Here is a 27,476-nt window from a genome sequence, read left to right on the forward strand (position 1 = left end):
GTTACAGTCCTGATGGAAAAAAAAAACCATTTTATTCCCTCACTTATGCAAAATATCATGTGGAACAGGAAATGAGCATTCAAAACTGGTTTTAAAAGATTATTTCATGGAGGAAAACCTTGTACCATTGCAAAGGCAGTGTTAGAGCACTGTAATACTTCACACTGGTTTCATTAGGCTGAGACTTGCCTTGCCTAAAGGCAAACTGGGGATAAAGAAAATAAGTCCCACTCCATCAGAAGAAACTTGTAATGACACCTAAAATTTTTACATGGGGAGCAAGACAGACACAGCAGTGGAGGCTGATGAATAATGGTGCAATTGAGGTGGAAAGTACAGGGCCATTTTGCACAAGAGCAGTAAATGTTTAATACCTCTGTTGCGCCTTTCATCCATAACACCAACAGATTAACAAGGTTTCTGTGGCTGGGTAATTTCTTAGGAGTTTTGATCTTGGAAATAATTACACTAAATATTTCATAAGCACTTTTGAAAGGTTTTTTTTTCCTTTTTTTTTTTTTTAATACAGAAAAAAGAATCACTCGCTGCTCTCGGACTGCAGCAGGGTAATGAAAGTGCACAGCTAATCAATAACCACTTTCAGTTCATTAGTCAGCACATTTTGGGCTGGTGTTTTTTGTTGCCTTCTACCATTCCACATCCCACATACAGAGTGATGGTGCATTTTTAAAACATCACATCTTACTGCTTTTGCAAATCATCCTTAATGCTAACCACAACACGGAACACCCAGCCTCTAAATACCACCCACACCATTTAGAGGCTTCCAGGGTGTTTCCAGCTGAGCACTTTTGCCAGCTGAGACAGAGGAGGCTCAAAGTGCCAGATTGGTTCTGTTTCTTCTTTAGTCTTGGTAGCGAACTGCTGGGTCATTTCTGTCCCTCACTCCTCTTTGAGAAGGAAGGACAAAACTTTGTCAGTCACTTGGACAGTCCCAGCTCAAAGGGTCTGGGACAGGCAGCTGCAGGTTCCTGTCTGGGGAGCTGCTGATGGCACCAGAGCCTTGGCTTTGCCCCAGACCCAGCCCTGGAGCCACAGCTGCACCTCCACAACACCCAGGAGCTCTGCACGTGCTTCCAAACCTGGATGCAACGGCCACTTCAGGCAGCAGAGAGCCCAGGGGTACTGCCAGGCGTTATCCACATCCCCAGTTCTCACCTCCTCCAGGAAAAACCAACCTACTCCTTCCCTGCTCTGCCCACTCCGTAAAACATACAACCCAAAGGACACACTCTGACCATTTAAAATAGAGCTGAAACTGGAAACTGAACCCAGGACTTAAATAAATAAATAAACAAACTATGCATTCACCCAAGCCAAGGACAGGAGTGGTACCTAAGGAGACAAATGCAGGTACTGGCAAGAAAAGAGGAAATAACATTCTCTGAGTCACCCAGCCAGAGCAGAGCCACAGGAGCAGGAGTGCCTGGCTGGGGCCCAGCCATGCTCCTTGCATCAGCTCCCAGGACTTGAGGGATCCATTAAAGTTCTGCCCTGGCCTCAGGGACAACCATCATTATCCCTCATTTGCAGGGAAATTGAGACACAGGGAGAAAAATTATCTGGTCCAATATCCAAGAGAGAATCAGTGACAGAGCAGATTCAAGATTGGATCCAACTTTTTCCACAAAATAAATTTTTATCAAGAGAGGAGGGAGTGGAGTAGCTCAAGCAAATTAAATTTTCTGATAACTGATACAATTCTGCAAGAAAAAAATGTGAAGAATTTTTTCCTTCTTACCGACTGCCTTCCAAGATATCAGCAATTTCTGCAGAAAACAAAACGATTCTTGAAAATATCAAATTTCCCCAAGTGCCCAGAGGTTCTCAGCACACATATCACCCAACTCCTGCCACCCCTAGACAAGCCCTTTCCCTGCTGGAAAGCACGTGGGAGCTTCAAGAACTTTTCTGTTTTGCTGAAATCTTGGTAGATGCAGGTTTGGTCAATGCAGTAACTTGAACGAAGACTGGCAGAGCTGCCCATGCAGCCTGTGACACTCAGACCAGCACGGCCACAACTAAACACTCTCCCTCTTCCAGAATGACAAGGAAAGAAACTACTCAAGATAAAAAGATGCTCAAACCCTCACCACAGTATCCCCAAAACCCCATGCAAATCATCCTTGCTGGGGAAAATATTCTCAGATGTAATTAAGTGGTGCTCTGAACCCAACTTCTGCTTTGATATCTTGGGCATCACAAACCAAACTCGCATTTCAGCTGTCAAATTCACAAGACAAAAGTTTGAAGTAAATTCTTTGCCCCTTAAATCTGACTCATTTTGCTGAACCCCTCTCAAAGCCCTTCCCACTGCCACTGGTTTCAGAAAACCAAGGTCTGGCTTCACTCAGAATGCCCTCCAGGAAACAATTCTCTTCTCTACAGAAAATTTCTGGATGTATCAAAGCATTTAACAGCCATAGAGCACATATTGTGGTTTCAACCTGACAAAGCAAGCAGAGAGCTTTCCCAAGGGTGGAATTCTTCTGTTCCTTGAGGACTCATGTGTGGTTTTATTCCTCAAATTAAATGGGATTTCAACTGCCTCCCCAACTACAAATTCAGCTTGACAAGTCCATCAGGGTGTCCTGCAACAAGGTGTTATACTGCATATGTGGGTCAAAAGAAAGCAATTTAATGTAAATTAAAACAAAGTAACAAAATCTGTTTCATGACCCCCCAAGACATATTCAAATAAATTTCTCCTTTGTTCCCCAACAAATATCCAAATTGTTTTGGGGCTGCTCTTTTTTGAAGTGTCCCTTGCAAGACAGTGTTACAAAAGCAAACTTACTAAGGGCTCAGGCACAAAATTTTCCTTTTCACGCAATGCACCATTGGATGGAAACCTTGTGCCAGCCTGACAGCAGCTGAGGAAGCAAAGGGCCGAGCACAAAGCGTCCAAACCCCTCGCTTCAGGTTTCAGGGACGGCTCTGACCGAGTGGTGCAGGTCCCTGTCCTGGTTTCCCAGCTCCTGCCATGGCCTGGCCATTTGTTTCACACCTTGGGAATTTCTCCATCCTGGCTGACCCAGCTCTGTCAGCTCTCGGATTGCAGGAGCTCTGCACAGCCCCACGTGCCCTTTGCTAAAGGGCATTACAGCTGTATTTATATCTGACATCAATCTGCTTTGTAAACACTGACCTGATTCAGGAGCTGGGCTTTCTTAGACAGCCACATCCAGAGCACACGTGTCTGCTGGTCCTGAGGGACACCCTCTCAAAAACACCACAACTGGCAGGTGGGAACTCAAAACCACCCAAAGCTGGAGGGTTTGGGATAGCCATGAAATGTAAAAGAGGAGCCAAAGGACTTCAACATTCCAATGAAGGACAATCAGTCTGTGCAAAAAAAAGCTGCCTGCAGTCTACAAGAAGTGCAGTATCTGAGGGACATTAAAGTTTGGATAGTTCTGTCCAAAATTCACTGCAAATTCTGGTTCACAGAAAAACAATCAGGAGCTGAACTGAAAATAAGATCAAAGTTCTCACTCCAAGCAACCAGATCCTGTTTTGTCATCTCATTTCTATTCTTCTGTTTGCTGCCAATTCAAAGAACTATGACTAAAAAAAAATCAGACCATTAGTCTTGTTCTTAGAAGTGTTAAGCTCTTAGTTATGAAGTTAGTGTTATCCACTGAGTCCATAAATTACAGCTAAAGTACATAAGGAAGCAGTCATGACATAACCCCAATTTCATCTGAACCAGGCCACCACAGTCAAAGAAGTGTTTTTCAAAATGTTAATTAAATTTTAAAAGAATGGATTAAAGGGGGCTCTCAATTAAAAGAATACTTTAAGGAGACAAGCTAGAGAGGATTGTCCACTTTATTAATACAGCAATTTAACATGTAATAACTTCTCATTAAAAGTCAACCCTCCCCTTTCTCCACCAGATCAGCCACCCATTTGTCAGACACAATACAGCTTCATTAGCCTAAAAGTTCCATTTCTGCTCTTCTGCAGATCTGCTTTTATTTTGCTTCTGTCAGTAAACCAAAATCCTGAATGACAGCAAAGTCCAGAAATCAATATCCCAAACAGGGCCTTGGTCCTTCACGGGTTCCAGAGGGTGTTTGGAAGCAGCAATGCCAGCACACACACTCAATTCCTGCAAGAGCCAGGCAGGAAACCTTGGGATCAACCTAAACAACACTGCCCAAATGCACGGCAAAGGCCCGTCCACCAGCTGCACCTTGTCTGGCAGAGCTCACAAATGAAACCTTTTCCACCCAAGGATTACCCACCAGCACCTCACAGCCTGCTTGGAATTGGAATGTGTCATTGAAAAGAGAACATCAAGTAATTTTACCAAAAGGTTCCCACTGCAACCATGAGTTTTTGGGTTAAGCATTGTCATCATGTGTAACACAAATGCAGATGCCTCCTTCTGGGTGGGTGTTCAGCCAGTGCTGAGGCTCCACAGACCTGGCCAGAAGCAGGAGGGAGCTCAGACAGGGACAGCAGGGACAAGTCCTGGGGCTGGCCACCAGCAACGTGCAGCTCTCAACACCTCTGAGAAACGTGCACTCAGGTGTCCTGGAGACACAGACAGGAGACACAGTAAAGCTCCTGTAAGGGCAACCTCCAGCTCAAGAAAGCAACGAGAGGAGCCCTGTGATTCCAGTGGAACGTTGGAGCACTGAGTGGAGAAGCTGCACACCAGAGCAGCCCCGTGCTGTGCTGCTGCAGCCACAGCCAGATCCTGCATGCACTGCAGCACCAGAGCTCTAGGAAGTCCTTATTAACTGCTAACACACACTGAAAGAGGTTACAGCTAAGGCTAATACCACCCAAAAGCTAAAGCAAACAAAAACATTCTAGTCTAAGATTTATCTGCAGAGACCATTCAAGCTATTCTTAAGACCATTAACAGCCACATGCCCAGGCTTCAATAAAAAGGGACATCTTTCCTCCAGCTCCTGCAATTTTCAGGAATGAATCCAGACAGCAGAATAGAAAGTTCAGGATATATGCAGCATTAGTTTCCAAGAGAATATTTATCATGTCACGTGAGACCAGCATTTTTAGCCAACTTGGGAGAAAATAGACAAGCTGCAAAGCTGCCCCAAAAATACCAGTCATGATAATTACAAGGAAGAAAAGCAAAGCATAAGCAATGGCAGCACTAACAATCCATACTTTTAGTGAGAAGCTGCTAACATTTTTTTTTAATTACACAGACCACTGCCAGAAGATTATCTCAGCTGCTCAGGTGTGCAATTAGTGTTTCTAGTTTTAAAAAAAAGGTATCAATAATTATATAAATCCAGGACCGTATCCTCTCTGTTCTCCCACTAAAACACAAGCTGCCCCTCCTTCCTCAGGACAGCACTACTCAGCTTCAGCATTTTTAATAAAAGAGATAAAGAGCAAAACCAACCAAGAGGTAGTAAAATCTTAATAATTAATCCTAGGCTAGAGGTGGAGAGAAAAGGGCCTGGCTGACAGGAGCCACCCATGGCCATGTGTTGGTGACAGTGGCTCTTCCCAAGGCACAAACCAGCTCCAGCTCCTGCAATGAGTAACTGCAGGGCTTGCAGGAGTCAACAGTTGTAATAGAAGATTTATTTTTGTCACTAAAATCAGTGAGGGTGACTCACAACAGGCTCAGGGAGCCTCGTTGATGAGTTTCATTTTATACAGTCACTTTTCACCCTTGATTCTCAAAAATACCGAGTGACAATAATGACAATAGAGTATAATAGTCCTAATTAGCTAATGAGAGAGAAAGCTTCCAAGTTCCAAACTAACGAGAACTGCTACTTCTAAAAATGCAATGCAGTTGATCCCTGTTGATCTCTGAAATTAGAAGAGAAAGAAGAACAGCCATTCTCTTCTGCACATTCAGCAACATCATCCCCACAGCCCCATCAGGAGAAAGAACACGAGCAAGAGCTGTTCAGAGCCCTGGCTTCAGGATGATTTACTGCTAAATACATTAGAAGCATCTCCTGCTGACAAAATAAATAGGTCTGACTGTATCAAAAACCAAGCAAATCATTGCCTTCTCAAGCACAGGTTAATGCATTTTTTCCCCAGCGATGATAAAAGAGGACAAAAGGACAATGGTAAGCTTTGAAAATGACTTGCCAACTAAGTGATGGCTCAATAATTACATTTTGGAAAATTTTCCTTGCATTTCACACTACTGAAGCCACTCTCAAAGCACTAAAGCACCAGCAACAAAGAGAAGCCAATGTGAAACTTGCTCTGTTGACTTGACCAAAGCAAAGGGCTGTGCAGGAGAGTGGACTTGGTAAAGTCAAATTTAGGACAACCACTACTGCTCTTTAAAGCACCAAAGTTGGTTGGAATCTTTATTTAGGACTAAAGTCCAGTAGCTTTCCTCTGAATAGGGGATCACATGGAAGCTATTTTCTTTGTGGAGGTTATTTTGAGCTGAAAATATTTTCCAGTTCCATGCTGACAGACAGATTATATCTACACTGTTTTACAGAATAATGGACAAGTTTCTGAAGCCTGTCACAGGGGAAAGTAGAGAAAGCAGCATTTTTCTCTTCACAGTATTTATTCATGCAGGAGTTTACTCTTTCAAAATAAGGCCATGTGCTCCTTTAGCACAAAAGGACCCAACTGAGCAGAGCACAGCTATCTGTCCCATTTGTCAACCCAGGCAAGATGAGATAATCAGATTAGCCAAACAGTTACAAATTGCACACACCTGAAGGAGAAGGAAGTAATTTTCTCATATTCCTCTCCCTGGCAATCACCTCCAAGATTTCCAAGACAGCAGTGTCAGCCTCCCTAACACTTCCCAGTGCTGAGCTCCTCCAGGATTCAGGGACAAATTCCTCTGGAAGCCCCACGTCAGCCTGTCACATTTATTGGAGAAAATGGTTTGCTAAGATGATGTGGTAAAAGCCTGCATTAATACCTCCAGTGCTATCCACACCTCCAGCAAAGTTCCCTGAGAGTGTTCTGGTGATTGGCCACAAAAACCCTCCTGGGAGAGGCTCCTCCACTCTCCCCACCGAAACCAAAACGCTCTGGGTGCAGCACAAGGGGTGATCCCAGGATAAGGACAAAGGGAATTATTTACTGGGTTCCTGTTGCATCTTTCACCCTGAGTGGCCCACCACCTCTTCCTGCAGAAATGCTGCCAGAGCAAGGGCAGCACCCAGGCAGAAAGATATGGAGCATAAAGAGGTTTTAAAACCAGAGAAATCAGCAAAGTGTGGTATTTGCACCACAGGCAACTGTCTCCAAAATCTCACCTGAACCCCTTATGTAGGGTTTGGGGTGCCCTAGGACCAAAGCTAAAGTGATCACGTTCTAAAAGGAGAAGGAGATTAGTAACTAAATTCCTTTATACCTTTGGCGTTCAGTTCTTACACCCAGAGACGCTCGCACAATCTGCACTGAACAGTCTTTGGAAGAAGCTCCCAGAGCCAGCGCAGCAAATGAGCACAAAGTTTCCAGCAAGTACAACCCTCTTCCAGCTCTTCAGCTTGCAGGTGACTGACAGCATTTCCACATCAAAAAGCCTTGCACAACACAGACCCATCCGCCAGGCTGCACCAGACTTTTTTCAGTGCACAGTCAATTGCTCATTTTTGCCGGAACACAAGGTGCCTCATTTTCCTCCCTAAGACACCACTAATCCTGTATGCAGGGCTAAAATATCTCTGCTGCCCAGCCTGGTGTTGTCAGTGCTGAGAAATACTGGAAACCAGAGCGCTTTGATTCACACTAAGGACAGCTGAAAGAAATGTCAGCAGTTTTTATTTTTAAATGCATGGAGCGCTGTGCCCAGGGCTAGGAACACTCCCAGTTCCCTCAGATGTTTTAGCACATACCAGTTCCTCTGGAAAAGGTGGTAGAGAGAAACTTTTCACTCAATAGTGCCCTTCTTGGGATCAGCCACAGAAATCCCTCTTCTCCTTCATTCCCCAAACCAAGTTTCCAGCTCTCCCAGCTGGCATCACACCCCAGGGGACCGGGGATGGTGAAGGTCTATCCTCAAGCTTGCATGGAAACAATGGTTTGTGCAGCTTTTTGACTTAATTGTTTCACCGCCAGAGGATGGAGAAATCATCTGTGACTGCAGTTCCTGTAACTGGCACCCCCAGTTAAATGTCAAACATCCTCTGCTCCTGTCCTGCACCACAAAATGAGCACCAAAAAAAATCTGCAAAAGTTAAGCAATACAGAGACAGACTGTGCTGCAGTGTGGAGAGTTACACACACCACCCAAACTCGTGACATTCCCATAGAAACCACAGAGGGAAAAGAGAAAAGCCTCAAAAAACTGACAAGATAAAACACACATGGTGAAATCTGTAATTCTGGTGAAGAAGAATCTGCATGTGCAAGTTCCTCCGCAGCTCTCCAGCAGCTCAGGCACTCGGGGCTAACACAGGTAACACCCAACTGATGCCAATAAAGCTTTTTTTCAGATCACTCAGGCTGCCTGATGGAATAACCACACATTCCCAGTAGCGTATTTCAGAAGACAAATATGTTGGGTATTAGAAGCAACTTTTTCCCAGTCACTGGGCCAGTTCTTGCAGTTAAGTGTCACTACAAATAAAGGAACTTCCTTAACTTTTCCTTAGAGTGTGTGAAGTCCTTCAGAATGTACATTTTCCTCATTAGCAGGACCAGTTAAGCAAATAAATATTGGGATGTGCAAGAGAAGCAATTGATTCTTTCAGTCATATACACATCCCTGTAGGAAAAAAAAAAATTCCAAGAAAAAAATCCCCATATTACTACCAAGAGCACGTAAGTTCAGCTAATGAGCTAATTGGCCACTTTTGGAGGAAAAAAAAAGTTAGAAAGTTAAATGTTCCATCACACACCTCCCTACTCTCAACAAGTCTTTTTGTGTGACATCAAAAAAGGGAAAAAGAAGAAATGGGAAGAAAAAGACAGGAATGCTTAGCAATGGCTTTTAGATGGCTCAGGATGATCTGCTCACGTTCAGGAAAACCGGTCATGTTCCAGTGCTTGGCAGCTCCACCAGGAGAGGCACAAGGACGCATGGAAGGAGGGGGGTTGTCACAAACTGAATCATTCCCTGAGATGCCTGATGCATCTCCAAAGCCCTTCCAGACAGAGGAAAAACATCCACAGCCTGCCTGGTGCTCAGCTCGATTGACTGCACACCCCCAAACTCTACTACCAAAGCCAACCCCAAATGCAGGAGGTTTGGAAGTGAATCTGGACACCGACACTCTTGTCAAGTTCTTCTCACTCATCCAAGTTCTCCATCCTAGCAGGAATGCCACGTGAATCTCCCTCTCCTGGGATGGCTGGGATATTACAAACCCATTGCCCCTGTTTTTTTCCCCAAAGCTTTACCACCAGCATCTTTCATGCAGAGCACATGATTTTCTTCTTAAAAAAAAAAAAAAAACAAACCCAAAAAAAAACAGGATTGTTTTTTGGGTCTTGAGAAATACTTTAGTCTGACAGATGGTTTTTTTCTGGAATTAGTTTCTAAATATATATACTCTACCTACCATGCCATCAAAGGCAGGGCTAAAGACACTAAACAGTCAATACATTAAACAGTTTATCTTGTTCGAGGTTTTACAGCTACTTAATAACAAGTTTTGGTAACCACTGCTTATATGTGTCTATTACTCTAAGACAGTCTTTTAAAATATATATAATCTGTAATAGCATAACCTTTCCCTTCAGCTGCATAAAAATGCTGTACTCCAATCAATATCATCCTTAGCAAGAAACTAAAAAAAGATCAGCAGAAGCCATAAAGCACAGTAAATTACGTTCAGGGAACAGTTCTACTGCCACCATATTTTATAGAAATTCTATTTAAAATTCGCACATAGGAAAAAAAATTAGATATAGAGGAAAAAACCCCAGATCTGGACAGGAGATAAAGCAAGTAAGTTGTGTTGTCTGACAAACAGGATAAGAAAAGCAGAAGGGTAGACTGAATCTGACCTTTGTGGGTCAGTCACATTTTCCATGTGCTGCTAAAGATCTCTCCCCAGGGGGAGGAGGGGGCAGCAAGAGAATCAATTCATAAAAAAACCCCATCAGTAAGAAATTATTATTTTACAAATCAGAGTAAATCTCCCATTACTTATCTGGTCAAGAGGAAAGTTTAGCATCACCCTGCCAATATTTTGGCATTTGAAGGTTTTACATATCTCCAAGTCTGAAAACAGCCAGGCCCTTCTATCACACAAAATAACAAGCATTCCTCCCACTCCGAGTCCAGAGGCACTGAAGGGCACCACAGCAGCTGAGTTCACAGAGCACCAGAAGAGCACAAGCATTTCTTCAGCCAATAACAACAAAATTCAAAACAAAGCTACAAATATAAACTCAACCTGCACTGCGAGCCCATTGCTTGGGAAACAAGTTATTTGCTCTTTAGCTTTACTGACCTTCCTGAGCAAAAAGTCATGAAGAGATGCTGAGGAAAGGAATCAAAGTTGCTGCCACCTTGTTGCCTGGACACAGGAGCCATAGGCTTACACCCCAGAGCCCCCACCCCATCAGCATCTCCAAGCAGTAAGGAATCAGGTGTTCATTAAGGCTAGCTGGGTATCCAAAACAAACAGGTTGAAAATGTGGATAAACTTAGTACAGCTTAGGGGAGAAAAAAAAAAAAAAAAAGGTGCAAGCCCTCCTGCTTTTCCTGCTTGCTCCTTTCACAAAAGCTTGGAACATCTGCAGGAACTGCCTTTCCAAGTATATCCAAGGTTTATTTACTATTTACTCCCAGGCAAATCTCAAACCAGCAGCCCTTGGCAGAGCTGTGTGAGATGACCCTGTGGCTGCCCCACCTCCGCGGCGCTCCCGAGCATTGCCAGGCTGCAGGTCCTGTGCAAGGAGCCAGCCAGGGCCCTCCTCTGCAAACGCTGCTTAGCCCACCTCCAGCCAAGAGTTCTTCTTTTCTGCTCTAAGGCTACTTCCAGGCAGAGTCAGAAGATGAAAGGAAAGCAGATACAGAGGCATGGCTGGAAGTAGAAGTAATTAGGATGTTAGAAACCAAATCAAAACAGAAGATACGGCTTTTAAGAAGTCCTCCTGTATTAATCTTAGGCTGAGAGAAGGATAAAAATGTTTCTATTCTAATGATGATCTTTGAAAAAAAACTCAGTATTTGGCACAGGAATAAAGGTAACTCTCAAACTGGAGAATTAAGCAGTACTTACATTTATTCCCATTTCCTTAGCTAACCCAGGTACAATTACCTCCAATGCATGTTTCCAGGCACAACTCAAAAATCAGGAATATCCCTAATCTAAATCTAAAAGAGGGACTTGAGACACCATAGCCAGGTGATGGTCCCCATAAAGAGCAAATACAGCAATACTGTCATTTTCTTTGAAAAGCTGGTGGTTTAGGATTGGTGTTTTTTCTAGGGAATTTTATTTATTGGTACACTTTTTTCTTTCTACCTTTCTGCCAGCTTCCCTAGAAGAAAACAAAACAAACCTCTATGACTAATCCTTCACTTTGCCAGCTGACAGAAACCACGGTGTTACCACAGCACATTTAAAATAAAATGACAATTTTAAGGGGAAAATGCAGAAGCACATTCTGGTCCTTTGCCTTCCCCCTCATCCCTGAGCCATTACCCTGCACTGACATCCCTCATGAGCGAGGGCTGGAGCTGCTCCCTTCGCTCGGGGAAAACCTCAGCATTTCTGGTCGGACAGACAATCCACGTCAGGACAGAGAGGGAATTGCTTCTGCCACCCAGAGCTGGTGTGAGAAGTTGCCATGGAGGAAAGGGAACTGCTCAAGTGTCTTGAGGTACTGTGAGATGCTACAGCCAAGCCTGAGGGAATACAGAAGCAAATGGATTCAAGTGCTCCCACAAACCTGAAGCTTCCAGACAAGAAATTACCAGTAATTACTAATAATATAATTTTCATGCAGCACTCATCAGCATGAACCAGTTCTGTCCTCACAACAAAGAGGAACAACAAAAGCCACAAACAGTTACTGAATTAGCTTATTAGGATCTCTGGGATTTTTTTGAACCTTCATGACCATCAAAATTGGTCTGAATGCATAAACATGATTACAATAAAAAGGCCCAAATGTCTTCTGGACACGGCAGCATCAGATCCAACATCACACTGCAGAGACCTCCCAGTGAGGAATCTCTTCTAAGGGATGAAGGCTGCTCCTCTGGAGTCACTGCCCGTCCTGGTCCTCCACAGGAAGGACTGCAGCACGGGAGGAATTCCAGAAGCTGCTACTCCAGTTTCAAACATGGTCCTTTTCAAAAGAGCACACACTTACCAAATGCCAGGGGTGGTCAAGCAGACTGGCCGGGGCATAGCACAGTAAAAAAACAAGCAAACACAAACAAACAAACACAACCACCTAACAGCAAAGAGAGCCCAAAGGCTGCAGCTGATTTTCCTCCTGTGCCTGTCGCTATTTCCCATCAAATCACTGCCCTGTAAGGCAGAAAGCCCAACCTCCATCAGATGTTCTGCTGGTTAAGAGCCAGGCACAGGCAATGTGACCTATAGACCAAAGCAGACCTGTTTACATCAAAAATTTAACCTCTGCCATGAAAAGATCAGGAGGCCCACCCTGATGGTGAAAAAGACCCAATCACTTCAGCAGTGAGGTGGTCCCGAAGGGAAGAGAGGCACAGCAGGACAGAGGAGGCTTCATCCAGCTCTGCAGAGCCCTTGCCACTGCCTGGAGCCAGAGCCAGCACCCGGAGGGGAGAGCAGCCCTTCAGAGCCTGCTGTGCCCAGCCAGCAGGAGCACAGCCAGAGCAGGACAGGGCTGATTCCAGAGACATTTTTAGCACAAAGAGGGGAAGAGCACAGCAGCTCTCCTGTACTACTGCATCCACCCAGTTTCCAGAATTTCCAACTCCATAATGATATGGTTCCTGGAAGAGCACTTCTAACTGGATTAGAGGACATCTCGTGAGCACGCCCTTGGCAGCACCATGGGTATGGTGTGGAAAGACTCCTGAGTGCATGATCCAGGCCCTCCATAATTCAGTTACGTCCCCTTTTTAGCAGAGGTGGGAGGCAGGTGTTTTAAAAGCAGCTTGCCCTTAAGTTTATTTTGTGTTTGAGGGGTTTTTAGTATTTTTCTTTTGTTCCCTCCTTACAATAGTAAAACAAATTACTGTTTTTTCTCCAGTCCCAGTATTGAGAAAGTTCGTGTAACAGAGCAAAACTCAACTCAATTAAAGATGAAACATGGACTCAGTTTTGTTTTGAGCAGGTAGGACTGAGACTCCCAAGAAGCTTCACCCTACACTAACCAGGTTTGGCATTACCCAGACACACTTGCTTAGGGAATTTTTATGCAGTGGAAGAAAGAGTTTTCCACAGCAACAAATACTTCATACAGCTGTCCAAACTAAACCACCCATTTGACAGGAGATTCAGCTCATCCTTGCATTCATTCATTCTCTGAACCATGCCCTTAAAAGGAGAGTGTGTTATTCTTTTGCATTAAGCAAAGCTGTGTTAAAATGTTTGTTTCTGATGGAACAGGGAGACAGACACCAGGAGGAAGCAAGCTGTGTCTGAAGAGCAGAATTCCTGGCAGATGGGTCAAGAGCAGCAGCTGTGTTCACAGAAAACACACACGTCTTTACATACTTGGGGCTGCCATGTGGAAACATCACAAGAGATGGTTCACAATGAGGGGGAAAGAGGCTGTTTTTGACAGCAGGTATCAGGATGCTGCTCTGCTGAGCCTCTGCAGTGGATGCTGCAGATTGATGCCTCATCGGGCAGGGAAAAGGTCAACATTAATAATGGAGCTGCACCAGTTCGTGACAGTCCCAGAAATATCATGAAGAGATACTGATCTTTACTGCAGTGTGATCACCACACACAGGAGAACAGCCCCACCTGCCCAAGACCAAGCTGAGCCACCCATGCCCCCAGTCAGGCTTGAATTTCCTTGGCAGCACCCTGTCCCTGAGCACATCAGGAGCACATTTCTCCCACTACCTACACAAGAGATGTGCAAAAGGAGAACCAAAAAGCGACACGTCCTGGCCTCTATCCTTGCTGTGAAGCACATCCTCGTGCAGGGATGACCAAGGAAGACTGAACCAGAGCAGCCAGAGCCCAACGAGACTGAAATCAGACTTCACACTTAACAGATAAACGACCCAATTTTAGAGTGCTCATTACACACCACTTTGTGCAGCCAATTCAAAAAGCAGCTCCACATCTTCTCTGTGAGTCAGGCAAAGGGCTGCTGCTGGATTTACTAAACCGTGTCATGGAAAGAGCTACAGATGCCTTATCATTGCTGAAATGTTACAGAGATAAGGTCCGTGTGTCAGCTGCCTCCTGGAAACACAGCCAAGAGCACTTTATGCTTATTCTGCACTGAAATCAGTGTATCAAATCTTTTATGCTAACAGGAGTTCCAGACACCCAGCAGAAAACGAGCATCAATATTGCCACCACATTCTTTGAATTGCCCTGGCCTCAGCAGGCTCTCTCTAGCCCTTCTTTCAAGACGTTTTACGTGGATTACTTTCCCCAAGAAGGGCCAGGGAGACATAGAAATTGTTACAAGCAGAACGAGTAATGAGTTTAGCAAATCCCTTATGCCAGTTACACTCAAACTGCTGCCCTAAACGCACTAGGTAGTAACAGTAATTAAATAAGCAATAGCATTGTGCTCCAAGGATTTTATCCACTGAAGAGCTGGAAAGCACCTGAAGCCTTTGTCAGGAAAGCATGTAGGTGCAGCTTTGTTCTCTGCTCCTGGTGAGGATGGAGAGGCAGCTCTCCATTTCCAGAGGAGCACTACACAGGTTAACAGCACTCTTGTTTTCTCCTTTATAGCTCAGGGATGGAGGGAAACAGGGAAGCGTGATGGGAACACCTGGTCAACACACAGGAGGGCTGCAGTAAGAGGAAAAATCATTGTTTCTATTGCAGATGCCTTCAGCACCATTTCAAAAAAACTACCCTGTTAGGATCAGCAGAATTCGGGAGATCATCACCTCTGGATGCTGAACTTGATTCTTCATGGAAAGTCCCACAACAGAAACACACCCTCAACCTCAGGGGGGGCAGCAACCAGAGGAAAGCTGTTTCCTTCATCATATACTGCACAGGGTCATCTCCTCTCAATTGTTATTCTGAGGATCTGGTCCTTCAGCTCTCTGCTATTTATGCACATTGTTAATCTGAGCGCTCCACATACTCCAAGCACTCATGACTCTACAGACAGGACTTGCTCTATTCATAAATAGCAGAGCTCCTACAGGGAAAGATCCCAGGATTAGTCAGAGCTATTGAGAGAAGGGAAATTAGACAGCAGGTACAGAGAGAAAGCCTGAGTGTGTGTGTGTGTGTTACATATTTAAATGACACTGACATTTCTTCAAAGCCTTACTGTGTTTTTCATAGGTTGGATTCTTTGGGGTATTTTTGGTTGATTTTTTTTGGAAGGCTGCAGTTGTAAAGGTAAATTTCTTACAAAACATCATCAAGCAGCTGTTATTGTCACAGTGGGAGAGGCTGAATACCATATGATTAATATCCAAGCTTACTGTGGAACAACAAGAAAGAACGGATAAAAGGAGAAGGAATGTCAAACTTGGGGAAAAAAACAAATCAAAAGCACTCACACAATCCATACAGTTTAGACACTGAGCACATTGTCACAAGGGACAGAACAGAGTTCCCACAGCTGAGGAGGGACCTGTGTGACATGCTCACAGCCAGAAGCAAAGCCCATTTTGCTCTGTGCTCAAAGAGAAACGTGAGGGGATTCATGCATCCTCAAGAGCTGGGCCTGGCTGAAGGCTGGAAAACACAGAGCTCCTGCTAATAAATCCCTTAATTTATTAAGATAATTTCTCATAATTGAGGAGAAAGAAAAGTCATACCCCTGGAAACCACACTCAGTGAACACAGCAACTAATAATACAAAGACAACTCAAGAAATGTTCTTGCTTCATTAGCTGAACTTAAATTAAAATTAAATTAGTAAGTAAATTAGCATATTTTTCCTCTTCTGTCTGTGAAGATCTCTTTTCCCCCCTCCCCAAAACTGACATAGCTTCACTGCTGTTCCAAGGATTTTTTCCCCCCTCCTCAATCTGAGAATTACTTGTAACTTAAAGCCCCAACCTGTGAAAACACACATGGACAGAGCTTTCCTGATCTCCAGTGCAGGTAGTTAACACAGTTGTCTTTTGTGCTGCTTCAGGAGAAAAAGCAAGAGAGAAAACCGAACACAAAACCTTTAAAGAAACCCTTTTTTTGCTCCACCAACCACCTGGACTAAAACCAAGCTCTGCCAATCCCCCTCATATTGGTGAAAGCCAAGCCATCAATCCACCTGCAACATCCCACCGCGCCAAAGAGACTTTTCTTCCAAAAGCACCCACTCTGCATTTTCATCCTCTGCTGTACATGGATACAAGAGCCTCTCTTCAGGCTAAAAAACTGCATAAAATAGTTACAGGTTGAAGAACATGCAGGAACAGCAAAATAAACCCAGAATTTCTGACATTATTGTGCTGGTGAGTCACCAGTTCATTCTTGTTTGTCAGTTCCTGTAAGGACCAAGATCTTCAGAGGTGGCTGAGGCCAGCTGAGGTGGCAGCCAGGCTTGGGCCCAGATGCCTACAGCCAAAAATGCCTTTTTCCTTCTTTAACCGCTGGCTGCCAACAAAAGCAAGAAGGGATCAAAGAGGAACTTCAAGTGACAACATCCCCCTCTCCAGCCTCTCTCCCAGCTGCAAACTCCAGCAGCATTTCAGCCAAACAACACTGCCCATCAGTTCTGTCCCTTTGGGGAAGCAGCTCTTCCATCACAAAAAACCACCAAGATTTACTTTCTGTCCCTGCGGTTTTACAGACTCAAACGACCTTTGGCAGCACAGCCAGGAGCCTTCTCCACAGGTGGCAGGACTGCCAGATGCCCAGAGCCCACAGAAAAACAGCAGTGGATCAAAAAGCACCATCACAGCGACCCGGAGCAACCAGGCAATAAAGAACACAGCTCGTCTCAAGCTGAGGCACAAGTGGTTCAGGGAATTTGTTTGCATAGTTTGTCCTTCATTAAGATCCCATTGGCTGCAATGCAGAGGGGAAAAATCAGGGATGTATTTGTACTAATAATTTGCAGTCTCTGTGCCTAAGGCTCACACTCGCATTGAACACTTGCTTTATTTCCTTTATTCTTTCTCCCCAGTTTTTCTCTCTTATGGCAGCCCACTGTGTCTTTCGTACACTTTCACCTTCTCCCCTACCATGAGCTCTGTTTGAACAAGGTTTTGCAGAACAGAAAAATCTGTCTCCTGCTGGAACTAGCCAGATCTGACTCTTTTGCCTAAGAAAACAAGTATCTAAGTATAACAGTAACCCTCCCCAGCTCAGAACAAGGATAGTCGGTGATCAATAATACCAAAACCCCAAGCCAGCAGGGACCAAAAATCAAGTTTCTAATCACTAAAAACAGTTACCACAAACTCCTGTTGCTTTGCAAACTTAAATCAGTTTAGAAAGAACCACCACAAGGGGAATGGAGCTTGTTCAGTGGGGAACAGAGGTAAAGTATTTAGAATTCCCATTAAAGAAGTAGCAGCCCTTTGATGTTTAAGTGACTTAATGCTTTTGGAAAAGTGGGCTTGGTCACATTTGTGATCCAGTATTCTATAGATAAATTGTGGTTCTGGTGCTTAAAATCTTGTGGTTTGAGGAAAATTCAGGCTACAGGATAGGGCTGGAGCAATAAAACCTCCCAGTGAGCAGCCTGAGTTTCCTTTGCTAATCACCCAAAGCCACTGCTGGCAAGGAGTATGACAGGCTTATCCAATGGCTTCCATAAGAGACTGCTCACTTGTGCACATTTTGAAAGGGCAACCCCTTCTGCCTCGCCTCTCTATCACTGTTATATTTAAATACATTAATATTTTAAACTTCTAAAAGCACAAGCAATTTATCTCTTCTTTAAAAATAAATAAGGTGGGGAATGTGATCGTATTTAAAAAGCTGTACCTTCTACCTACTTTCATGTAGATAGGAACATATTTCAATACCCTAAAAGCACACAGAAGGTCAGTCCAAAGTCACAAGGGATCAGCAATTTTGGATGCCCAAAGTGACACCTTCTTTTTAAAGGAGCAGTTTTAAGAGATAAGCCTGCAACCACCTACTAATCTCCTGGAAACAGAGAGGAACAAACAGACTTCCATCACTTCAGAGAAATACTTCCTTTCATGTTTGACAATAAAAAAGATAAATAGTAATAATAATTATGATAATTTAAAAAAAAAAGAGAGACAGGAGACAGACAGACATCTGGGTTATGTTCTAAATGTAATTAGAAGCCTGACAACAGGACAGAATAATGTCAAACAAATTACAAGCAATGTGTTTTCATTCACAGGGTGACAAGTCAACAGGCAGGCAGTTAATTTTAAGACTGATTATGTACCAACTCCTTAAATAACATAAACACACTCACCTCCACGGAAAGCAACAGGGAGTCCAGACACACCATTGATCTCCCTGTGGGCAGGGCTGAGCATCTCAGCTGTGTCTGGGAAACGATGAACGTGGGTTTTAGAGGGGGTTGTTTGTTTTACAAGGTGCTGGCATTGCTCAGTGGGTGCCCCAGCCCGTGTACCTTGGATCCCAGTCCTGCTGAGCCCCTCACTGACACAGACACATGGAAGTGAGCAGACACAACCACACTCCAGAGCTCCTGCCTGAGGAGATCACGTGTGGGAGGAAAAGCTGTGTGGTTCCTAACAAGGGTTTTTCAGGCCAGTGCCCTCACAGCACCTCAGAGGATTCTCACCCAGGTTCTCCAGCACCCCAGGAGACCACAGTGTGCAGGCAGGGAAGGGCTCAGCCCTGGGAGCTCAGGTGCACTTCCAGGGGCTGAAGCACATCCCTTGTTCACTCAGGAGCTCTCAGGTGTCTGGTTTGGGCAAACTGTGGCACGTTCTTACAGGAAAGCCATGGCTTTCCTTGCCACCGTGTCCAGGCAGCTCCTGGAGGCTTTCCAGCCTGGACTTGCATCCCTGATCCAAGGGACCCATTCTGACCCCCACGTCAGCACCTGCGGGGACCAATTTACACAAAGCTTCAACTTTCTGAGGCGCTTTAGAAACAAAACAAAACACTCCAAAAATCCTTATCGACCAAGTGGCAAAGGCAGAAGATGTGCAGCCTGGGGAGAGAGCAATTGCAGAGAGGAGCTCTTCATTTTCCTGCAGCAATAAGAACCACCTATTTGTTTGAGTGATGGTGGCTTCACGAGAACACCAGTGCAGAGCCAAGCGACGACAGCTCTGACGTAAATAGAGGGGAAAAGCAAACAGAGTCAGTGCAAAGCACTGAGCAGCGATGGGACACGATGGTGGAGACGCCAGGCTGCAAGGAGAAACAACGCAGAGAGGCAGGATGACAGATGAAAAAAAAAAGGTTACAAAAGCAGAACAGACTAGAAAGGCATTTACAGGATAATAATCCTTGCCTGTGTTTCTAATTATATCTGTAATAGTTAATAGCTGAAAGGATTTTAGAAGGCAAATTTACTTTTTTGTCCTCTGTGCCATTTTCTGGCGGCATTTGCCCCAAATGCCTGAAGATGAATGAATGGTGGGTTTCAACATCTACTGATGTGTGTGTGTGTCTGTGTGTACAGCTGGGGTGCAAGATTTCCCAGGGAATTCTGCAAGGGACAGAGGTGAACTGGTTAAATCCCCTCACTGGGGCAGTGACAAGCTGGGCAGCCCCTGTCAGTGGAAATGCAGACTAAGCAGCTGCAGTAATGCCAGGAACCTTTGGGGGAATATTTTAACAAACTACAAAATGGTCAAACAGCACCAGCCTGCAAGTTAGACATTTGCACCAGATGCTCTGAATAAATAAATACACGCACAGTTGTGGAAGGGCTGTGCTGGAGGCTGGTGAAACTGGAAAAATGACAACCAAACAGAACCGTGCCTGGAGAGCAGAGGAATCGTCTGCTTAAATTTCTCTGGACTCTTCCAGTGTTTCTTTTGAGCTTCACATTCCCCAACACATATACAAGCTTACAGCTGTGAACAAATTCATTTAAATTAGACCTCTGAAGCATGAACTGCCACAATCTACTCAAATTTGAAACAAATAGGAAATAATAGGTATTAGATTAAGTAGGTAAAGAGCCATCCATTTTAATTGTAAAGCTGTACAGTGTAGAGTACTCTGGAGAGGAACAAATACTTAGCCTATCTCCTTGGGAGTAGTAATACTTAGGTTTAATCTGTAGTGCTGTCAGTGTACAGAGATGAGGCACACAGAATGTTTATGCTGGGTGCCAGACTTCAGAAATCAACCCAAATTCCAGAACACCTCTAACAATAGTCAATCAGGACAAACATCATAACTGCAAGCACCTTCAGTTTGAAAATACACAGATATGATAACTGCAGCAGCACTACCAGTGCACTCAGAATTAATGTTGTTATCCAAAGGGAGGAGGAACATCTCAGCACTCGCTCTCTGCTGCATGATTCAGGGCCTTGGAACATTTGCTGACACCTGAATCTCTCTGATTAGTGTCTTCCACCCTAAATTAAGGGAAGGGAAAGACTTTTGGAAAAGAAAAATTATGCGGAGATGTTGTTGTAACAGTTCTGAATATTTCCAGTAATGCTTCAGATGCTGCAGTGAGATCTTGCTCAACAGCTTTCAGAAACAAGGTGCTGATATTTACCATCATCACCTTCCCCAGCACAGCATGCTGAAAGCACATGGAGAGGAAAACCACACAGCCTTGGAATAGTTAAGTGTTGGGGGTGAGTTTGGGAGGGCTTTTGCTGCTTTTTTTAATTACTTGTAACTGAATCAAGCCAGAAAACCATTCCAAGGGCAGAGCCCTCGCAAACCACCCTGGACAGCAAAGATAAACACACTTGGGTAGAGTTAAAAACTGGTCCAACATATCGAGCAGACATTCTTGACATCCCTGACATCTTTTGAGTGTCAGCTGAAGGGGCTGAATCCCAGACTGAGCAGGAACAACACGACCCAAGACTCCACAATGCTGGACGTGGAGCCCCCCATCCTGCCTGCCCTGGGAGATTGGGTGCAGCGAGGAAATCCCCGTTCTTGGGAAGGGCTCTTTTAAATGCTGCTTTCCAACCAAAGCTGCTGAGCAAAGATCCTCACTGCTCTCTAGAACCACAGAAACTTCCAGGGATGGAGCAGCCACAGCTTCTCTGGGCAATCTATTCCAAGAAACAGCCAAAAGTCAGAGCCCAGGCTGAGGCCAAGTGAGAGCCAGCTCAGAGCTGGCATGGAGTGGCTGGAGGCACCCACAGCTGCTGTAGAAACCATCAGCACTACCGTGTTGCACCTGCAATTGTTTTAAGCAGTTTTGGAAAAACACTAAGTAACATTCATTCCTCCTTTCTCATAACAGTACAACTTGTACCGTGCCTTCCTGTTGCTAAAGAAATAGTCCATTTAAGAAAGCAGCTCACTATCAGTTTAATAAGCAAGCAAACAATGCCTGCGTGTTGCTACGCCTGTTAACCTTTGATTTACAACCCCGCTGATCAGTTGCATTTTTGAAATTAAGATGCTTCTATGCTGAAGGGCAACAGAGTTCACGCTATTAAATTAACATCTGCTGTAACTAATGTGCTACACAAGAGTCAGAGAACATGTACAAAGCACCAAAAACAGGGGAGTGAACATTAAACAGCCTTTTGCTGAATAACTTAAAACATTAAAAGATCATAAACATCTGAAAACAAAGCTCTTTTTTTTTTGCACACATTTCTGGTAGAAGAGCCAGCTCCAAACAATTTGCTTTGTGGTGGCTGTCAGGGGAGAGCCAAGTGAGATTCTGGCTGTGCTGGGGAACAGATGATGTGGAAAACAGAGGCTTCCAGGGACAGACGATTTGTTGACCCCATCTGCAGGTTATTATAACACTGACTGATCTCCCAAAGCAATTTTCATTAATAAGAAGTTTCCAAGACCTGTCTTTCTCCTTCCCTCACACCCTAGGGGAATATTTGCATGAGATTCTGAGAGACCAAGCCTTCCTTCTCTCCCTCTATTTTTTTTTTTTTTTTTTTTTTTGTTCTTATCATGGGAGGATCAAGCTCAGTAATTTCTTATGCCATATGGGTAACAGAAAAAACAATCAGGAGGTCATATAGCATCACTTCCCTGCATGAATTCCCTGTACGTGCTCTGCACAAAGGTTGTGGGATTTTTTTTATTTATGTGAATCTGTGGAGCTCACTGCTATCAGTCACTTCTGCACCATTTTAAAAAGGCAAAGGAAATAAAAGGCATAAATTACCTTCTAAAACAAGCACTTTTTTTTGTGCAGAAGTCTTCAATGAAGAAATATAAAACACAATTGCAACAAGAGCTGAAATTGCTGCTTTAGACTCTAATGGCTTCATAACAGTAATTAAGGCTTCTTCCTGACTTCATAACTATGCCATAATGCATTTATCAAAAGCACATTACCACAATGGACACATTCACTCTTTCTGCAATGTTTCGACAGCTCCCTTTGGACACTATCAGTAAATAAAATCTTATGTGGGCCAATTAAAGAAAGCATAAATCCAAATTCTCCGTGCCTATCTTGTTTTGAATGCACTGCTCTGTCAAATCTTTCTAATGGGAAACGCGTAAGTGCTTTGAATCCAGGAAAAAACTTCCTCCCCAGAGCAGCTCTGGGATGCAGAGTCTTTCTTAAGAGCCACAGGAAGGAAGGAGAGGAGTGTTTCTTGGAGCTGTGTTTTTATCACAGGAGGAGGAGAGATTTTGACAGCAGAGAGACTATTGTCAAGTACATTTGGACTCCTATCAAGTCTCTGCCTTGACAAATTGGACTGGGAGTCCTTCCACAGTCAAAGTGCACAACGTGCAACGCAGAGCCATTTCTGCACTTCACTGAAGAGCAGAAGGGAATTACAGAGCTCTTCTCCCCTTGCTCCCATCCAACTGGCTCCAAGAGGCTGCAGCGAGGCCGGTGCTCTGCGGGGACACATCCCCAGCTGTGAGCTGCCTCCCACCTGCCCCTGCCCCACGCAGACCCCTCTGTTTGCCTGGGGGAACACAAATCCCCACTGCTGGAGGAGTGGCACATGTGCGGAGCTCACACTGTGTAATGAGTGCTACCCAAAGTGCAAATGCAAGTGGGTGAATATTGGCATGAACCCTGCCGAGAGAAGCTAAAATTAGGGCTTGCAATATGGAAATCTGTAATATCCTCTGCACCTGGGTAGCTCAGTGTATTCCATCCCAAATGCTTTAACTAAAGGGAGGATAAAAGGGGCAAGATGCAAAATACACATGACCCACCCTCACCATTTTTATCATCAAAAGAGATTTCTGGATTAGACATCCTGCAGCAACAGCTCAAAAGATTTTACAGTGGAGATAATTAGGAACACATCACCCTTTCTTTGATCACATGAAAGATTATTTTAAACCAAACAGGAACACAGCTCCTGCAATGATCCTCAGTCTTTGCCATACACTCCTGTCTCTTATCTCTTAACTGCTACAGTGGGGAATGATTGGCAGGTGCTTTAGACATAGGATTATAAGTAAGAGGTCAGTATTCAAGCGAAAAGTAACAAACCCCACTTTACACAACAAGGGACGCTGAGTGCTCAGCAGCCCGCACCAGTTAATCTGTGTTGTTTACTCCCTTGGTGTAGAAGGTTTTACACGGATAAATTCCGACTGCTCCTTAGCAGAGGCAGAGCAGTAACCTGAGCGGGACTCTTCTGAGCACAGTTCTGCCACACCCTAAGTTTAGTAACCTTTGCAAAAATCACAGAATTTCTGTAACAGCATCAGCAAAGCAGCCAAGCAGCACACAAAGGAGCTCCTGGGTTTTTGTCTCTGGGCTGCTGGGGGTGAAAAGGGAGATTTGTCAAGAAACCTTCTAGAAACCCTGGGGGTGAAAGGAGAGACCTGGAACTGGCTACAGTAAATGAAAGGCATAATTCAAATGCTGACATGTACTTCACAAAGCTGTTCATTCAACTACATGGGAAGGAACAGCACTAACCGCAATTTAAAGTAGAAAAAAGGAGAAATGAAAAAAAAAAAAAGCTTAGGTACAGCATTAGACAGGAGCTGTTCCCAAGGCTTCCATCCAGAAACAGACTACCAAGCTTTCATTCAATAAGGTACTGCTACAACAAAATTACCTCCTGTGTGCTAACGGTCTCTTAGTTATAAACAAGCTCTTCAAATAAAGGGGAAGGAAAAAACGTGCGTTATAAAGGAATTCGCAACACATTCCCTTCAATCAATCCTTCCTCCATTCACTGCTTCCCAACAGGAGCTGCTCTACCAACTATCATCACCAGTAATTCTCTCCCACTAGGGGGAAAGTAAAATAAAAAATTCAGACTATAAAAATATCTCCTTTATCATAGAAAAAAGTTATTATGAGCCTCCATGCTGCCTGGCTGATGCCTGTGCACACTGATGGTTCCCTCTTTCTCCAGTAATTGCTGGCAGAGGCAGAAAGGAACAAATGCTGACCATGTGAGGTGCCTCCAGAGACTCCAGGTAATCATACTCATTTTATTTATAGTAACGAGTATTTTATTTGATTTTGTTTACACCAAGAAGAGTCGGTCCAAAGGTTCCTGGCAAAAGTATCCTGTTAAGGCAGCTGGGTAAGTTGGCATCATAATGTGCCAGGTATTCCCCTTCTGAACCACCTACCCTTGGCATATGCCTGAAAAAAGGGAAAAAAATGTTCCCCTCTATTTCCCAGAGCTCCTGACAGTTCCTACCAGCTTGGTTTGTCCTCTGCCAGCTCCGTATCACTGCCAGCTCCAGATTTCTTGGCCAGTGCCCTGCTCTGGAGAAAGTCTCTCTTTGGGGCAGCCAAGGCTGAGTCAGAGCAGAGAGACCAAGCTGCAGGAACTTGGGATGAGCCCTGCAGGACAACGTGCAAGAAATGCTCCTACAGGCCCCCACCCAGAGCTCCAACTACTGCAAACCCTTGGTTTCCAGATTTCCCCAGCCCAGCACACACGCCAGAGCCAAGCCCTCCCCAGGGCTGCTCACACGTTCCAAGTCCAGGCAGTGGCAGGGTACATCCCAGACCTCCCAGCTGTCACCTCCCTGCCAGAAGAGCCCAGCAGGTCAAGGGATGAGCCCAAGGGAAGGAGCTCTGCCAACACACAGTCCCCTCTGCAGGGCTCTTCCACCACCTACGGAATGACAGGAGAACAAACAGCTTGGGAGAGAAGTGGTTTGGACTAAGCTGGACTGGTCAAATCTGCCTCCCTAGGCCTGGCCAAAGAGCTGCTGTAGAAGGCAAAAAGATACATTTACCTTAAGCAAAGCCCAGCCAGAAAAATGAACGATTTTGTCCCCAAATGCACAAGCTTACTGCTCATAAAAGGTTTAGGCTGGCTGGAGGAACCTACACTAATGAAGTTTTATCACTCTCTACACCAAGTCCCCAAGGGAGTCCCAGCAGAGCTTTGAAGGAAGCCACAAAAGTGTGGGATTGTGCTGCATCCCATCTGAAGGAAAAACAAATCCTGCTGGCAACCTGGAGCATCAAGCAAATATTGAGGATATATTCAGCCCCAAACCAGAAAAAGAAGAAAAAAAAAAAAGATCACCCACGCTTGTAAGCTGGTCACACCCTTAAGCTCTCCAGAGAAGTTTTACAGCTTGTAAAACCCTCATGATTCATTTGGAAAGAAACCACAGTCCCTGTGCAGCCACAGCAGTGGCTTTCACCAGGGGAAGAGATGCCTCAATCAACTGGACTTCAAGGGGCTACCTAAGGAACACTAATATGTGTTAGGGACTAGCTACGAACACAAAAAAAAAAAGGTGTGTGGGTATGTGCCCCATACCCACAAGAATTTATGCTGAGAAAAGCAGGTTATTTATACAGGAGCTTTGTTTTCAGCATCACCACTCACCTATCCATTATCAGCCCCAAAACAACAGGGCACAGGAGACTAATGAACAGCATGAGCAGGAAATACAGAGATGAGAAACAAGATTTAGAGCACAAATAGTTCAGGCACTCTTGTATTTTACAGAAGGTCATTTACTGGGCCTTTATACTTCATTTATCAAATTAGATCTGAATTGGTGCAGTCATCCTGATTCAAGAAACCATCAGACATCTTTTCCCTTCAAAAGGAGAAATAAACACCTTATCTCTAAAGCAGTTCCCATCAGAAGATCTCCGAGTCCTCCCCTGGCACTTGGCCTCACAAAACCACCCAGGCAGAGCTGCCTCCCCTACAGCCAGCCTCCAGAGGTGCAAAGAGCTCCAGGGTTTTGCTGGTAATGGCTTAGACCAATCTCAGATCCACGTCCCCTTCCCCGAGATGGACCTGACTGAGCCAATTATCCATGTGCTGCCCTTAACCAGTGGGATTTTATAGCCTCTATTTTTCTAGTGCTTTCCTTGTCATCATAAACATCCCAGTGTTTGCTCACAAGTTGTTCCATTAAAAACAAATGTGCTGCCACTCCACGGCAGTGGAATTTGCTACAGAAAATCATCCAGAGAACAGCCCTGCCTTGCCAGCCACCTGCATCACCTCCCCCTTTAACCCAGAGGCACGTTACAATTACATTATTCCAACTAAATAAAATTATTTTCCCCTGTTCCAAGACATAAAACAACCACATTATTATGGTCATTGCCACTGTGATTTAGTAATTTAAACAAAAGACACACACAATGATAAGAACATAGTAAGTAGTACAGCACTTCATTACAGCCGGAACCAGTATTTATGACCCCTGAAAGCAAAGATGGTCGTGAAAATTATATGCCCAAACCCATCACTTCAAAAGTACAACTTAATCATATAATGCTCAACACAGAGGTTTCAAAGACACTGATGATCTTTTGTTTTTTTCCAGGGTGAAGGAAAGCCCTGAGAGACAATAAATCGTTTAAGGTATCGGTGGAAGCGGCTTACTTACGAAACAGGATTTGCAATGCAAAAAGTGAATGGGGAAGCATCACCTCACACAGGCTGCTGCTGCAGGACTGTCTCCAGCTGCCCCCTGCCTCCCCCAGAGCAGGTCGGGGACAGGGACAGCCACCCAGGGCCACAGGAAAGGGTTCATGTGCTCTCAGAGCTGAGAGAGGAGCAGAGATGCAGAGCTGCAAGTGCCTCGAGAGCTCCTGACCAGGCTGCACAGAGAAGTTCATCTGGTAAAAGTGCTTTGGACGTGTAGCCACAGCCCAAGTACAGCTCTCTGCCAAGACTGAGGACAATACATTATTAACTCAAGTTTAATTATATCCACAAACATACATTTCTAGCTGAGGCTTACAACCACATCTCTATAGATTTGTTTGTTCTTCTAGTGTCCTGTTAAGAAATGAGTTTTGTGATCACTTCCATAGCCCAAAACACACATTTATCTGGTATTAAATCTACTTCTGTTTTGTTTCCATACGAGTTTTGCTGGTTTCTTATTAATTAATTT

The 27,476-nt window shown here is 44.5% G+C and overlaps 1 protein-coding gene across 14 annotated transcripts in view; it reads right to left on the reverse strand.

Moving 5' to 3' along the window:
• The window catches only part of PITPNM2 (phosphatidylinositol transfer protein membrane associated 2), a 122,223-nt gene that overhangs the window by 68,554 nt on the left and 26,193 nt on the right, over positions 1 to 27,476 (reverse strand). Inside the window, exon 1 of one of the 14 annotated variants that reach the window (XM_085593323.1) lies at positions 18,469 to 18,487. The exons of 12 other annotated variants lie outside the window; for them this stretch is intronic. The gene's annotated coding sequence lies outside the window, so the exon portion shown is untranslated. Of the gene's footprint in view, positions 1 to 10,409; positions 10,429 to 18,468; positions 18,488 to 27,476 lie in introns of those variants that run through there. One more of the 14 variants, XM_085593322.1, reaches the window with a different exon arrangement.

The sequence above is a fragment of the Lonchura striata genome, chromosome 15 (genome assembly GCF_050655825.1).
Source record: "Lonchura striata isolate lonStrDom1 chromosome 15, ASM5065582v1, whole genome shotgun sequence".
NCBI classification, from domain to species: Eukaryota; Metazoa; Chordata; class Aves; order Passeriformes; family Estrildidae; genus Lonchura; species Lonchura striata.